Source organism: Canis lupus, unplaced genomic scaffold, assembly GCF_011100685.1.
Source record: "Canis lupus familiaris isolate Mischka breed German Shepherd unplaced genomic scaffold, alternate assembly UU_Cfam_GSD_1.0 chrUn_S788H951, whole genome shotgun sequence".
Taxonomy (NCBI): Eukaryota; Metazoa; Chordata; class Mammalia; order Carnivora; family Canidae; genus Canis; species Canis lupus.
Genome location: NW_023331743.1, coordinates 17608 through 34615, shown reverse-complemented (window position 1 = coordinate 34615; position 17008 = coordinate 17608). Strand labels below are relative to the sequence as shown.

General features: G+C 32.4%; 3 non-coding genes across 3 annotated transcripts; all 3 read left to right on the top strand.

The window, feature by feature from the left end:
* Nucleotides 1–3392: 3392 nt before the first annotated feature.
* On the top strand, nt 3393–3553 carry LOC119879419. Its single transcript, XR_005387504.1, has one exon. It is a non-coding gene; the product is annotated as a U1 spliceosomal RNA (small nuclear RNA).
* Nucleotides 3554–7867: 4314 nt separating this feature from the next.
* On the top strand, nt 7868–8033 carry LOC119879423. The gene has a single exon (XR_005387508.1). It is a non-coding gene; the product is annotated as a U1 spliceosomal RNA (small nuclear RNA).
* Nucleotides 8034–12354: 4321 nt separating this feature from the next.
* On the top strand, nt 12355–12518 carry LOC119879421. The gene has a single exon (XR_005387506.1). It is a non-coding gene; the product is annotated as a U1 spliceosomal RNA (small nuclear RNA).
* The last annotated feature ends 4490 nt before the right edge of the window (nt 12519–17008 follow it).

The window sequence follows — 17008 nt, the reverse complement described above, 5'->3', positions numbered from 1 at the left end:
ATCAAGCCAAGTCGAAAAGAATTGAATCGAAAAAATCGAATCAAAATGAAAGAATCGAATAGAATCGAATTGAAAATAATCGAATTGAACCGAATCAAATAGAATAGAACGAACAGAATTGAATCGAATGAAAGAATCTTCGAATCGATTCGAAAAGAATTGAATCGAATCGAATGGAGAAGAATCAATCAAATGGAATCGAAAAGAATCGAATCAAGAGAATCTAATCGAAACGAAAAGAATCAATCGAATCGAAAAGAATCGAATCGAAACGAAAAGTGTCGAATCGAATCGAAAAGATCGAATCGAACCGAAAAGAATCAAATCGAATCGAAAGAGAATCGAATTGAATTGAATCGTAATGAAAAAATCGAATCGAATCGAAAAAACATTGAATCGAATGCAATCAAATCGAAAAGAATCGAATCGAATTGAAAAGAATCAATCGAATTGATTGAATCAAAAAAAGCGAATCGAATCGATCGAATCGAATATAGAATTGAATAAAAATAATCGATCGAATTGAGAATAATTAATTGAATTGAATCGATAATCGATCGAATCAAATCGAAATCGAACTAATCGATCGAATCAAATCGATTTCGAAAAATCGAATCAGATTGCAAAATCGAATCATATTGAATTGATTTGAATTGAAATGAATCGAATCTAATCAAATCAAAAAGAATCGAATCCAGAATCGAATTGTAGAAAATCAAATCAAACAAAAAGATTCAAATCGAAACGAATCAAATTGAAAAGAATCGAATCGAATCGAATCGAAAAGAATCGAATCGAATAGAAAAGAATCGAATAGAAAAGAATCGTATCGAATCAAATCTAAAAGAATCGAATCGAATCGAATAAAAAAATCGAATCGAATTGATTCGCATCGAAAAGAATCGAATCGTATCGAATCGAAAAGAATCGAATCTATTCTAATCGAATGGAATTGAATCAAAAGAATCGAATCGAATTGAAACGAAAAGAATCGAATAGATTCGAATTGAAACAAATCGAAAAAACCACAAACGAATCAAATCACATCGAGTGGAAAAGAATCGAATCAATAGAAAAAATCGAATTGAATCGAACTGAATCGAAAGAATCGAATAGATCAAATCAAAAGAATCGAATCGATTCCAGATGAACCGAGTAGAATCGAGTCGAAGTGAAAGAATTGAATCGAATCGAAAAGAATCTAATCGAAACGAAAGAATCGAATCGAAGAGAATCTAATCGAAATGAAAAGAATCAAATCGAATCGAAAAGAATCGAATCGAAACGAAACTGTCGAATCGAATCGAATCGAAAAGAATCGAGTTGAATAGAAAAGAATTGAATCGAATAAAATCGATAAGATTTGAATCAAATCCAATAGAATCGAAAGATTCGAATCGAATTGAAAGAAACGAACCGAAGTGAAAAGAATCGAATCGAATCGAAAGATCAAATCGAAAAAAAATCGAATCGAAATTAAAAGATCGAATCGAATCAAAGCATAAGAATCGAATCTAATTGAATCGAAAGAATCGAATTGAATCAAATAGAGAATAATCTAATGGTAAGGAATCAATCGAATCGAAAATCCATTGTATTGAATCGAATCGAAAAGAAATGAATTGAATAGATTATAAAAGAATCGAATCGAAAGGAATCGACTCGAAACGTAAAGAATCGAATCGAAAAAATTGAATAGATCGAAGATTGAATAGAAATGAATCGAATCGAAATGAAAAGAATTGAATCGAATCGAATCGAAAACAATCGAATCAAAAAGAATCGAATTGAAACAAAGAATCGCATTGTATTTAATCGAATCAAAAAATCTAATTGAATCGAATCGAAAAGAATCGATTTGAAATGAAAGAACTAATCGAATTGATAGAAAATTGAATCGAATCGAAAACAATCGAATCGAATCGAAAATCGAATTGTATGGAAACGAATCGAAAGAATCTAATTGAGTAGAAAAGAATCAAATCAATTTAATGGAATCGAAAAGAACCGAATAGCATCGAATTGAATCGAATCGAAAAGAATCGAAACGAATTGAATCGAAAAGCATTGAGTCGAATCAAATCGAAAAGAATCGATCGTATCAATTGAAAAGAATCGAATCGATCTGAAAAGAATTGAATCGAATTGAATCGAATCGAAAGAATCAAATTGAAACGAAAAGAATCAAATCGAATAGCAAAGAATCGAATCGAAACGAATCGATTTGAAAAGAGCCGAATCGAATCGAATTGAATGAAATATTCTAATTGAATCGAAAGAATCTAATCTAATGAAATCCAAAGAATCAAATCGAAACAAATAGAATCAAACCGAATGGAATTGAATCGAAAAGAGTCGATTCGAATCAAATTGGAATGAAAGAATTGAATCGAATCGAATAAAAACAGTGAATCGAATAGAAAAAAGAAGAAATCGAAACGAAAAGAATCAAATTGAATCGAAAGGAATCGAATCGAAAGAATCGAATCAAAGAGAAAAGACTCGAATCGAATGGAAAAGAATAGAATCAAAAAGAATCGAATTGAAACAAAAAGAATCGAATTGAATTGAATCGAAAAGAATCGAATGGAATCGAATCGAAAAGAATCGAATTGAATTAAATCGAGAGATCGAATTGAATTGAATCGAAGAGATCGAATCGAATAGAAAGATCAATCGAAATGAATCGATTTGAAAGGAAAAGAATCGAATCGAATCAAATTGAATGAAAAGAATTGAATCGAATCAAAAAGAATTGAATCAAAAGAGAATCAAACCGAAACAAAGAATCAAACCGAATTGAAAAGAATCTAACTGAATAGAATCGAAAAGAATCGACGTACCGAATCGAATCCAATCGAAAAAATCTAATCGTATCAATCGAATCGAAAATAATTGAATGAATAGAATAGAAAAGATTCGAATCAAATCAAAACAATCAAATCGAGTAATATCGAATCGAAAGAATCGAATCGAAAAGATCGAATCGAATGGAAAAGAATTGAATCAAAAGAATTGATTCAAATCAAAAGAATCGAATTGATTCGAATCGAAAGACTCGAATCGAAAGAATCGAAAAGAATCGAATCGAATCAAAAAGGATCGAATCGCAAGAACCGAATCTAAAGAAAAGGAATCGAATCCAATCGAAACGAATAGAATCGAAAAGATCGATTTGAATCGAAATGAAAAGAATCGTATCGAATCAAATCGAAAAAAATCAAATGGAATCGAATCGAATCGTATCGAAAAGAATCAAATCAAATGAAAGAATCGAATCGAATAGAAAGAATCGAATTGATTGGAATCGACTCGAAAACAATCTAATTGAAGAAAGGAATCGAATCAAATTTAATGGAATCGACAAGAATCGTATCAAATCAAAAAGATCGATACTTACCTGGCAGGGGAGATACCATGATCACGAAGGTGGTTTTCCCAGGCGAGGCTTATCCATTGCACTCCGGATGTGCTGACCCCTGCGATTTCCCCAAATGTGGGAAACTCGACTGCATAATTTGTGGTAGTGGGGACTGCGTTCGCGCTTTCCCCTGGTGATTCTGGTGGCTAAGATCAGACCTCGTTTCTGGCTGCGTGCGCCTCGGAGGCCTCGTGAGCTATTCTTTGACTTTCTTGTGGTTACGGCTTGGCCTTCGGGCTTTTCGCGTGTCATCCGTCCCCGTGTCGTCCTTATGACCGCTCACGTCGGTGCTCACTTTCGGTTGTATCTGTATGTGGCGAGGAGTTTCCTTACTTGGGACGCCTCGGTGCTTGAGCGGTGACCGCTCTCTCAGCAATAAAGAAATAATATCCTTTAAAAAAAAAAAAAAAAGATCGAATCGAAATCAATTCGAAAAGAATCAAATCGAATCGAATCGAAAAGAATCGAATCGAAAAGAATTGAATTGAAAAGAATCGAATTGAATCGAATTGAAAAGACTCGAATCGAATTAAAAGAATCGAATCGAATCGAAAAGAATCGAATCGAATCGGAAAAATTGAATTGGAATGAATCGATTTGAATCGAATTGAAAAATCGATCGAAAAATCGAATCGAAAAGAACTGAGTTGAGTTGAATCGAATCGAAAAGATTCGAATCGAATCGTGTCGAATCAAAAAGATGGAATCGAAACGAATCGAATCGAATCGAATCGAAAAGAATCGAATGATGAAAAGAATCAAATCGAATAGAAAAGAATTTGAATCGAATTGAAACGATTCAAACATCGAAACTAATCGAATCATCGAATGGAAAAGAATCGAATCGAATCAAAAAGAATCGAAACGAACTGAATCGAAAGAATCGAATCGAACAGAATCGAAAAGAATTGAATCGTGATGTAACAAATCGAATCCAAATGATCGAATCAAGCCAAGTCGAAAAGAATTGAATCGAAAAGAATCGAATCAAAATGAAAAGAATCGAATAGAATCGAATTTGAAAATAATCGAATTGAACCGAATCAATAGAATAGAATCGAACAGAATTGAATCGAATGAAAAGAATCTTATCGAATCGATTCGAAAAGAATTGAATCGAATCGAATGGAGAAGAATCAAATCAAATGGAATCGAAAAGAATCGAATCAAAGAGAATCTAATCGAAACGAAAAGAATCAATCGAATCGAAAAGAATCGAATCGAAACGAAAAGTGTCGAATCGAATCGAATCGAAAAGAATCGAATCGAACCGAAAAGAATCAAATCGAATCGAAAAGAAATCGAATTGAATTGAATCGTAATGAAAAGAATCGAATCGAATCGAAAGAATCAAATCGAATCGAAAACAATTGAATCGAATGCAATCAAATCGAAAAGAATCGAATCGAATTGAAAAGAATCAAATCGAATTGATTGAATCGAAAAGAATCGAATCGAATCGCATCGAATCGAAAATAATAGAATTGAATAAAAATAATCGAATCGAATTGAGAATAATTGGAATTGAATTGAATCGATAATCGAATCGAAACTAATCGAATCGAATCAAATCGATTCGAAAAAAATCGAATCAGATTGCAACGAATCGAATCATATTGAATTGATTTGAATTGAAAAGAATCGAATCTAATCAAATCAAAAAGAATCGAATCCAAAGAAATCGAATTGTAGAAAATCAAATCAAAACAAAAAGATTCAAATCGAAACGAATCAAATTGAAAAGAATCGAATCGAATCGAATCGAAAAGAATCGAATCGAATCGAAAAGAATCGAATAGAAAAAGAATCGTATCGAATCAATCTAAAAGAATCGAATCGAATCGAATAAAAAAGAATCGAATCGAATTGATTCGCATCGAAAAGAATCGAATCGTATCGAATCGAAAAGAATCGAATCTATTCGAATCGAATGGATTGAATCAAAAAGAATCGAATCGAATTGAAAACGAAAAGAATCGAATAGATTCGAATTGAAACAAATCGAAAAAAATCAAAACGAATCAAAATCACATCGAGTGGAAAAGAATCGAATCAAATAGAAAAGAATCGAATTGAATCGAACTGAATCGAAAAGAATCGAATAGATCAAATCAAAAAGAATCGAATCGATTCGAGATGAACCGATTAGAATCGAGTCCGAAGTGAAAAGAATGTGAATCGAATCGAATCGAAAAGAATCTAATCGAAACGAAAAGAAATCGAATCGAAGAGAATCTAATCGAAATGAAAAGAATCAAATCGAATCGAAAAGAATCGAATCGAAACGAAAACTGTCGAATCGAATCGAATCGAAAAGAATCGAGTTGAATAGAAAAGAATCGAATCGAATAAAATCGATAAGATTTGAATCAAATCCAATAGAATCGAAAAGATTCGAATCGAATTGAAAAGAAACGAACCGAAGTGAAAAGAATCGAATCGAATCGAAAGAATCAAATCGAAAAAAAAATCGAATCGAAATTAAAAGAATCGAATCGAATCAAAGCATAAAGAATCGAATCTAATTGAAATCGAAAGAAGCGAATTGAATCAAATAGAGAAGAATCTAATGGTAAGGAATCGAATCGAAAAGAATCCAATTGTATTGAATCGAATCGAAAAGAATGAATTGAATAGATTTAAAAGAATCGAATCGAAGGAATCGACTCGAAACTAAAGAATCGAATCGAAAAAATTGAATAGAAGCAAAAGAATTGAATAGAAATGAATCGAATCGAAATGAAAGAATTGAAGATCGAATACGAATCGAAAACAATCGAATAAAAAAGAATCGAATTGAAACAAAAGAATCGCATTGTATTTAATCGAATCAAAAAATCTAATTGAATCGAATCGAAAAGAATCGATTTGAAAAGAATCTAATCGAATTGATAGAAATTGAATCGAATCGAAAACAATCGAATCGAATCGAATGGAAAAGAAATCGAATTGTATGAAACGAATCGAAAAGAATCTAATTGAGTAGAAAGAATCAAATCAAATTTAATGGAATCAAAAAGAACCGAATAGCATCGAATTGAATCGAATCGAAAAGAATCGAAACGAATTGAATCGAAAAGCATTGAGTCGAATCAAATCGAAAAGAATCGAATCGTATCAAATTGAAAAGAATCGAATCGATCTGAAAAGAATTGAATCGAATTGAATCGAATCGAAAAAGAATCAAATTGAAACGAAAAGAATCAAATCGAATAGCAAAGAATCGAATCGAAACGAATCGATTTGAAAAGAGCCGAATCGATCGAATTGAATGAAATATTCGAATCGAATCGAAAAGAATCTAATCTAATGAAATCCAAAAGAATCAAATCGAAACAAATAGAATCAAACCGAATGGAATTGGAATCGAAAAGAGTCGATTCGAATCAAATTGGAATGAAAAAGAATTGAATCGAATCGAATAAAAAACAAGTGAATCGAATAGATAGAAAAGAAGAGAATCGAAACGAAAAGATCAAATTGAATCGAAAGGAATCGAATCGAAAAGAATCGAATCAAAGAGAAAAGACCTCGAATCGAATGGAAAAGAATAGAATCAAAAAGAATCGAATTGAAACAAAAAAGAATCGAATTGAATTGAATCGAAAAGAATCGAATGGAATCGAATCGAAAAGAATCGAATTGAATTAAATCGAAGAGAATCGAATTGAATTGAATCGAAGAGAATCGAATCGAATAGAAAAGAATCAAATCGAAATGAATCGATTTGAAAGGAAAAGAATCGAATCGAATCAAATTGAATGAAAAGAATTGAATCGAATCAAAAAGAATTGAATCAAAAAAGAATCAAACCGAAACAAAAAGAATCAAACCGAATTGAAAAGAATCTAACTGAATAGAATCGAAAAGAATCGACGTACCGAATCGAATCCAATCGAAAAAAATCTAATCGTATCAAATCGAATCGAAAAGAATTGAAATGAATAGAATAGAAAAAGATTCGAATCAAATCAAAACAATCAAATCGAGTAATATCGAATCGAAAAGAATCGAATCGAAAAGAATCGAATCGAATGGAAAAGAATTGAATCAAAAAGAATTGATTCAAATCAAAAAGAATCGAATTGATTCGAATCGAAAAGACTCGAATCGAAAAGAATCGAAAAGAATCGAATCGAATCAAAAAGGATCGAATCGCAAAGAACCGAATCTAAAGAAAAGGAATCGAATCCAATCGAAACGAATAGAATCGAAAAGAATCGATTTGAATCGAATGAAAAGAATCGTATCGAATCAAATCGAAAAAAAATCAAATGGAATCGAATCGAATCGTATCGAAAAGAATCAAATCAAATGAAAAGAAATCGAATCGAATAGAAAGAATCGAATTGATTGGAATCGACTCGAAAACAATCTAATTGAATTGAAAGGAATCGAATCAAATTTAATGGAATCGACAAGAATCGTATCAAATCAAAAAGATCGATACTTACCTGGCAGGGGAGATACCATGATCACGAAGGTGGTTTTCCCAGGGCGAGGCTTATCCATTGCACTCCGGATGTGCTGACCCCTGCGATTTCCCCCCAAATGTGGGAAACTCGACTGCATAATTTGTGGTAGTGGGGGACTGCGTTCGCGCTTTCCCCTGGTGATTCTGGTGGCTAAGATCAGACCTCGTTTCTGGCTGCGTGCGCCTCGGAGGCCTCGTGAGCTATTCTTTGACTTTCTTGTGGTTACGGGCTTGGCCTTCGGGGCTTTTCGCGTGTCATCCGTCCCCCGTGTCGTCCTTATGACCGCTCACACGTCGGTGCTCACTTTCGGTTGTATCTGTATGTGGCGAGGAGTTTCCTTACTTGGGACGCCTCGTTGCTTGAGCGGTGACCGGCTCTCTCAGCAATAAAGAAATAATATCCTTTAAAAAAAAAAAAAAAAAAAAAAAAGATCGAATCGAATGAATCAATTCGAAAAGAATCAATCGAATCGAATCGAAAAAGAATCGAATCGAAAAGAATTGAATTGAAAAGAAATCGAATTGAATCGAATTGAAAAGACTCGAATCGAATTAAAAGAATCGAATCGAATCGAAAAGAATCGAATCGAATCGGAAAGAATTGAATTGGAATGAATCGATTTGAATCGAATTGAAAAGAATCGAATCGAAAAAATCGAATCGAAAAGAACTGAGTTGAGTTGAATCGAATCGAAAAGATTCGAATCGAATCGTGGTCGAAATCAAAAAGATGGAATCGAAACGAATCGAATCGAATCGAATCGAAAAGAATCGAATAGATAGCAAAGAATCAAATCGAATAGAAAAGAATTTGAATCGAATTGAAACGATTCGAAAACATCGAAACTAATCGAATCATCGAATGGAAAAGAATCGAATCGAATCAAAAAGAATCGAAACGAACTGAATCGAAAGAATCGAATCGAACAGAATCGAAAAGAATTGAATCGTGATGTAACAAATCGAATCCAAATGATCGAATCAAGCCAAGTCGAAAAGAATTGAATCGAAAAGAATCGAATCAAAATGAAAAGAATCGAATAGAATCGAATTGAAAATAATCGAATTGAACCGAATCAAATAGAATAGAATCGAACAGAATTGAATCGAATGAAAAGAATCTTATCGAATCGATTCGAAAAGAATTGAATCGAATCGAATGGAGAAGAATCAAATCAAATGGAATCGAAAAGAATCGAATCAAAGAGAATCTAATCGAAACGAAAAGAATCAATCGAATCGAAAAGAATCGAATCGAAACGAAAAGTGTCGAATCGAATCGAATCGAAAAGAATCGAATCGAACCGAAAAGAATCAAATCGAATCGAAAAGAATCGAATTGAATTGAATCGTAATGAAAAGAATCGAATCGAATCGAAAGAATCAAATCGAATCGAAAACAATTGAATCGAATGCAATCAAATCGAAAAGAATCGAATCGAATTGAAAAGAATCAAATCGAATTGATTGAATCGAAAAGAATCGAATCGAATCGCATCGCATCGAAAGAAAATAATAGAATTGAATAAAAATAATCGAATCGAATTGAGAATAATTGGAATTGAATTGAATCGATATCAGTCGAATCGAAACTAATCGAATCGAATCAAATCGATTCGAAAAAATCGAATCAGATTGCAACGAATCGAATCATATTGAATTGATTTGAATTGAAATGAATCGAATCTAATCAAATCAAAAAGAATCGAATCCAAAGAATCGAATTGTAGAAAATCAAATCAAAACAAAAAGATTCAAATCGAAACGAATCAAATTGAAAAGAATCGAATCGAATCGAATCGAAAAGAATCGAATCGAATCGAAAAGAATCGAATAGAAAAGAATCGTATCGAATCAAATCTAAAAGAATCGAATCGAATCGAAAAGAATCGAATCGAATTGATTCGCATCGAAAAGAATCGAATCGTATCGAATCGAAAAGAATCGAATCTATTCGAATCGAATGGAATTGAATCAAAAAGAATCGAATCGAATTGAAACGAAAAGAATCGAATAGATTCGAATTGAAACAAATCGAAAAAAATCAAAACGAATCAAATCACATCGAGTGGAAAAGAATCGAATCAAATAGAAAAGAATCGAATTGAATCGAACTGAATCGAAAAGAATCGAATAGATCAAATCAAAAAGAATCGAATCGATTCGAGATGAACCGAGTAGAATCGAGTCGAAGTGAAAAGAATTGAATCGAATCGAATCGAAAAGAATCTAATCGAAACGAAAAGAATCGAATCGAAGAGAATCTAATCGAAATGAAAAGAATCAAATCGAATCGAAAAGAATCGAATCGAAACGAAAACTGTCGAATCGAATCGAATCGAAAAGAATCGAGTTGAATAGAAAAGAATCGAATCGAATAAAATCGATAAGATTTGAATCAAATCCAATAGAATCGAAAAGATTCGAATCGAATTGAAAAGAAACGAACCGAAGTGAAAAGAATCGAATCGAATCGAAAGAATCAAATCGAAAAAAAATCGAATCGAAATTAAAAGAATCGAATCGAATCAAAGCATAAAGAATCGAATCTAATTGAATCGAAAGAATCGAATTGAATCAAATAGAGAAGAATCTAATGGTAAGGAATCGAATCGAAAAGAATCCAATTGTATTGAATCGAATCGAAAAGAAATGAATTGAATAGATTATAAAAGAATCGAATCGAAAGGAATCGACTCGAAACGTAAAGAATCGAATCGAAAAAATTGAATAGAATCAAAAAGAATTGAATAGAAATGAATCGAATCGAAATGAAAAGAATTGAATCGAATCGAATCGAAAACAATCGAATAAAAAAGAATCGAATTGAAACAAAAGAATCGCATTGTATTTAATCGAATCAAAAAATCTAATTGAATCGAATCGAAAAGAATCGATTTGAAAAGAATCTAATCGAATTGATAGAAAATTGAATCGAATCGAAAACAATCGAATCGAATCGAATCGAAAAGAATCGAATTGTATGGAAACGAATCGAAAAGAATCTAATTGAGTAGAAAAGAATCAAATCAAATTTAATGGAATCAAAAAGAACCGAATAGCATCGAATTGAATCGAATCGAAAAGAATCGAAACGAATTGAATCGAAAAGCATTGAGTCGAATCAAATCGAAAAGAATCGAATCGTATCAAATTGAAAAGAATCGAATCGATCTGAAAAGAATTGAATCGAATTGAATCGAATCGAAAAGAATCAAATTGAAACGAAAAGAATCAAATCGAATAGCAAAGAATCGAATCGAAACGAATCGATTTGAAAAGAGCCGAATCGAATCGAATTGAATGAAATATTCGAATCGAATCGAAAAGAATCTAATCTAATGAAATCCAAAAGAATCAAATCGAAACAAATAGAATCAAACCGAATGGAATTGGATCGAAAAGAGTCGATTCGAATCAAATTGGAATGAAAAGAATTGAATCGAATCGAATAAAAAACAAGTGAATCGAATAGAATAGAAAAGAAGAGAATCGAAACGAAAAGAATCAAATTGAATCGAAAGGAATCGAATCGAAAAGAATCGAATCAAAGAGAAAAGACTCGAATCGAATGGAAAAGAATAGAATCAAAAAGAATCGAATTGAAACAAAAAGAATCGAATTGAATTGAATCGAAAAGAATCGAATGGAATCGAATCGAAAAGAATCGAATTGAATTAAATCGAAGAGAATCGAATCGAATTGAATTGAATCGAAGAGAATCGAATCGAATAGAAAAGAATCAAATCGAAATGAATCGATTTGAAAGAAAAGAATCGAATCGAATCAAATTGAATGAAAAGAATTGAATCGAATCAAAAAGAATTGAATCAAAAAGAATCAAACCGAAACAAAAAGAATCAAACCGAATTGAAAAGAATCTAACTGAATAGAATCGAAAAGAATCGACGTACCGAATCGAATCCAATCGAAAAAAATCTAATCGTATCAAATCGAATCGAAAAGAATTGAAATGAATAGAATAGAAAAGATTCGAATCAAATCAAAAACAATCAAATCGAGTATTATCGAATCGAAAAGAATCGAATCGAAAAGAATCGAATCGAATGGAAAAGAATTGAATCAAAAAGAATTGATTCAAATCAAAAAGAATCGAATTGATTCGAATCGAAAAGACTCGAATCGAAAAGAATCGAAAAGAATCGAATCGAATCAAAAAGGATCGAATCGCAAAGAACCGAATCTAAAGAAAAGGAATCGAATCGAATCGAAACGAATAGAATCGAAAAGAATCGATTTGAATCGAAATGAAAAGAATCGTATCGAATCAAATCGAAAAAAATCAAATGGAATCGAATCGAATCGTATCGAAAAGAATCAAATCAAATGAAAAGAATCGAATTGATTGGAATCGACTCGAAAACAATCTAATTGAATTGAAAGGAATCGAATCAAATTTAATGGAATCGACAAGAATCGTATCAAATCAAAAAGATCGATACTTACCTGGCAGGGGAGATACCATGATCACGAAGGTGGTTTTCCCAGGGCGAGGCTTATCCATTGCACTCCGGATGTGCTGACCCCTGCGATTTCCCCAAATGTGGGAAACTCGACTGCATAATTTGTGGTAGTGGGGGACTGCGTTCGCGCTTTCCCCTGGTGATTCTGGTGGCTAAGATCAGACCTCGTTTCTGGCTGCGTGCGCCTCGGAGGCCTCGTGAGCTATTCTTTGACTTTCTTGTGGTTACGGCTTGGCCTTCGGGGCTTTTCGCGTGTCATCCGTCCCCGTGTCGTCCTTATGACCGCTCACGTCGGTGCTCACTTTCGGTTGTATCTGTATGTGGCGAGGAGTTTCCTTACTTGGGACGCCTCGGTGCTTGAGCGGTGACCGGCTCTCTCAGCAATAAAGAAATAATATCCTTTAAAAAAAAAAAAAAAAAAAGATCGAATCGAAATGAATCAATTCGAAAAGAATCAAATCGAATCGAATCGAAAAGAATCGAATCGAAAAGAATTGAATTGAAAAGAATCGAATTGAATCGAATTGAAAAGACTCGAATCGAATTAAAAGAATCGAATCGAATCGAAAAGAATCGAATCGAATCGGAAAGAATTGAATTGGAATGAATCGATTTGAATCGAATTGAAAAGAATCGAATCGAAAAAATCGAATCGAAAAGAACTGAGTTGAGTTGAATCGAATCGAAAAGATTCGAATCGAATCGTGTCGAATCAAAAAGATGGAATCGAAACGAATCGAATCGAATCGAATCGAAAAGAATCGAATAGATAGCAAAGAATCAAATCGAATAGAAAAGAATTTGAATCGAATTGAAACGATTCGAAAACATCGAAACTAATCGAATCATCGAATGGAAAAGAATCGAATCGAATCAAAAAGAATCGAAACGAACTGAATCGAAAGAATCGAATCGAACAGAATCGAAAAGAATTGAATCGTGATGTAACAAATCGAATCCAAATGATCGAATCAAGCCAAGTCGAAAAGAATTGAATCGAAAAGAATCGAATCAAAATGAAAAGAATCGAATAGAATCGAATTGAAAATAATCGAATTGAACCGAATCAAATAGAATAGAATCGAACAGAATTGAATCGAATGAAAAGAATCTTATCGAATCGATTCGAAAAGAATTGAATCGAATCGAATGGAGAAGAATCAAATCAAATGGAATCGAAAAGAATCGAATCAAAGAGAATCTAATCGAAACGAAAAGAATCAATCGAATCGAAAAGAATCGAATCGAAACGAAAAGTGTCGAATCGAATCGAATCGAAAAGAATCGAATCGAACCGAAAAGAATCAAATCGAATCGAAAAGAATCGAATTGAATTGAATCGTAATGAAAAGAATCGAATCGAATCGAAAGAATCAAATCGAATCGAAAACAATTGAATCGAATGCAATCAAATCGAAAAGAATCGAATCGAATTGAAAAGAATCAAATCGAATTGATTGAATCGAAAAGAATCGAATCGAATCGAATCGCATCGAAAAGAAAATAATAGAATTGAATAAAAATAATCGAATCGAATTGAGAATAATTGGAATTGAATTGAATCGATAATCGAATCGAATCAATCGAGTCGAATCGAAACTAATCGAATCGAATCAAATCGATTCGAAAAAATCGAATCAGATTGCAACGAATCGAATCATATTGAATTGATTTGAATTGAAATGAATCGAATCTAATCAAATCAAAAAGAATCGAATCCAAAGAATCGAATTGTAGAAAATCAAATCAAAACAAAAAGATTCAAATCGAAACGAATCAAATTGAAAAGAATCGAATCGAATCGAATCGAAAAGAATCGAATCGAATCGAAAAGAATCGAATAGAAAAGAATCGTATCGAATCAAATCTAAAAGAATCGAATCGAATCGAATCAAAAAGAATCGAATCGAATTGATTCGCATCGAAAAGAATCGAATCGTATCGAATCGAAAAGAATCGAATCTATTCGAATCGAATGGAATTGAATCAAAAAGAATCGAATCGAATTGAAACGAAAAGAATCGAATAGATTCGAATTGAAACAAATCGAAAAAAATCAAAACGAATCAAATCACATCGAGTGGAAAAGAATCGAATCAAATAGAAAAGAATCGAATTGAATCGAACTGAATCGAAAAGAATCGAATAGATCAAATCAAAAAGAATCGAATCGATTCGAGATGAACCGAGTAGAATCGAGTCGAAGTGAAAAGAATTGAATCGAATCGAATCGAAAAGAATCTAATCGAAACGAAAAGAATCGAATCGAAGAGAATCTAATCGAAATGAAAAGAATCAAATCGAATCGAAAAGAATCGAATCGAAACGAAAACTGTCGAATCGAATCGAATCGAAAAGAATCGAGTTGAATAGAAAAGAATCGAATCGAATAAAATCGATAAGATTTGAATCAAATCCAATAGAATCGAAAAGATTCGAATCGAATTGAAAAGAAACGAACCGAAGTGAAAAGAATCGAATCGAATCGAAAGAATCAAATCGAAAAAAAATCGAATCGAAATTAAAAGAATCGAATCGAATCAAAGCATAAAGAATCGAATCTAATTGAATCGAAAGAATCGAATTGAATCAAATAGAGAGGATCTAATGGTAAGGAATCGAATCGAAAAGAATCCAATTGTATTGAATCGAATCGAAAGAAATGAATTGAATAGATTATAAAAGAATCGAATCGAAAGGAATCGACTCGAAACGTAAAGAATCGAATCGAAAAAATTGAATAGAATCAAAAAGAATTGAATAGAAATGAATCGAATCGAAATGAAAAGAATTGAATCGAATCGAATCGAAAACAATCGAATAAAAAAGAATCGAATTGAAACAAAAGAATCGCATTGTATTTAATCGAATCAAAAAATCTAATTGAATCGAATCGAAAAGAATCGATTTGAAAAGAATCTAATCGAATTGATAGAAAATTGAATCGAATCGAAAACAATCGAATCGAATCGAATCGAAAAGAATCGAATTGTATGGAAACGAATCGAAAAGAATCTAATTGAGTAGAAAAGAATCAAATCAAATTTAATGGAATCAAAAAGAACCGAATAGCATCGAATTGAATCGAATCGAAAAGAATCGAAACGAATTGAATCGAAAAGCATTGAGTCGAATCAAATCGAAAAGAATCGAATCGTATCAAATTGAAAAGAATCGAATCGATCTGAAAAGAATTGAATCGAATTGAATCGAATCGAAAAGAATCAAATTGAAACGAAAAGAATCAAATCGAATAGCAAAGAATCGAATCGAAACGAATCGATTTGAAAAGAGCCGAATCGAATCGAATTGAATGAAATATTCGAATCGAATCGAAAAGAATCTAATCTAATGAAATCCAAAAGAATCAAATCGAAACAAATAGAATCAAACCGAATGGAATTGGATCGAAAAGAGTCGATTCGAATCAAATTGGAATGAAAAGAATTGAATCGAATCGAATAAAAAACAAGTGAATCGAATAGAATAGAAAAGAAGAGAATCGAAACGAAAAGAATCAAATTGAATCGAAAGGAATCGAATCGAAAAGAATCGAATCAAAGAGAAAAGACTCGAATCGAATGGAAAAGAATAGAATCAAAAAGAATCGAATTGAAACAAAAAGAATCGAATTGAATTGAATCGAAAAGAATCGAATGGAATCGAATCGAAAAGAATCGAATTGAATTAAATCGAAGAGAATCGAATCGAATTGAATTGAATCGAAGAGAATCGAATCGAATAGAAAAGAATCAAATCGAAATGAATCGATTTGAAACGAAAAGAATCGAATCGAATCAAATTGAATGAAAAGAATTGAATCGAATCAAAAAGAATTGAATCAAAAAGAATCAAACCGAAACAAAAAGAATCAAACCGAATTGAAAAGAATCTAACTGAATAGAATCGAAAAGAATCGACGTACCGAATCGAATCCAATCGAAAAAAATCTAATCGTATCAAATCGAATCGAAAAGAATTGAAATGAATAGAATAGAAAAGATTCGAATCAAATCAAAAACAATCAAATCGAGTAATATCGAATCGAAAAGAATCGAATCGAAAAGAATCGAATCGAATGGAAAAGAATTGAATCAAAAAGAATTGATTCAAATCAAAAAGAATCGAATCGATTCGAATCGAAAAGACTCGAATCGAAAAGAATCGAAAAGAATCGAATCGAATCAAAAAGGATCGAATCGCAAAGAACCGAATCTAAAGAAAAGGAATCGAATCGAATCGAAACGAATAGAATCGAAAAGAATCGATTTGAATCGAAATGAAAAGAATCGTATCGAATCAAATCGAAAAAAATCAAATGGAATCGAATCGAATCGTATCGAAAAGAATCAAATCAAATGAAAAGAATCGAATCGAATAGAAAAGAATCGAATTGATTGGAATCGACTCGAAAACAATCTAATTGAATTGAAAGGAATCGAATCAAATTTAATGGAATCGACAAGAATCGTATCAAATCAAAAAGATCGAATCGAAATGAATCAATTCGAAAAGAATCAAATCGAATCGAATCGAAAAGAATCGAATCGAAAAGAATTGAATTGAAAAGAATCGAATTGAATCGAATTGAAAAGACTCGAATCGAATTAAAAGAATCGAATCGAATCG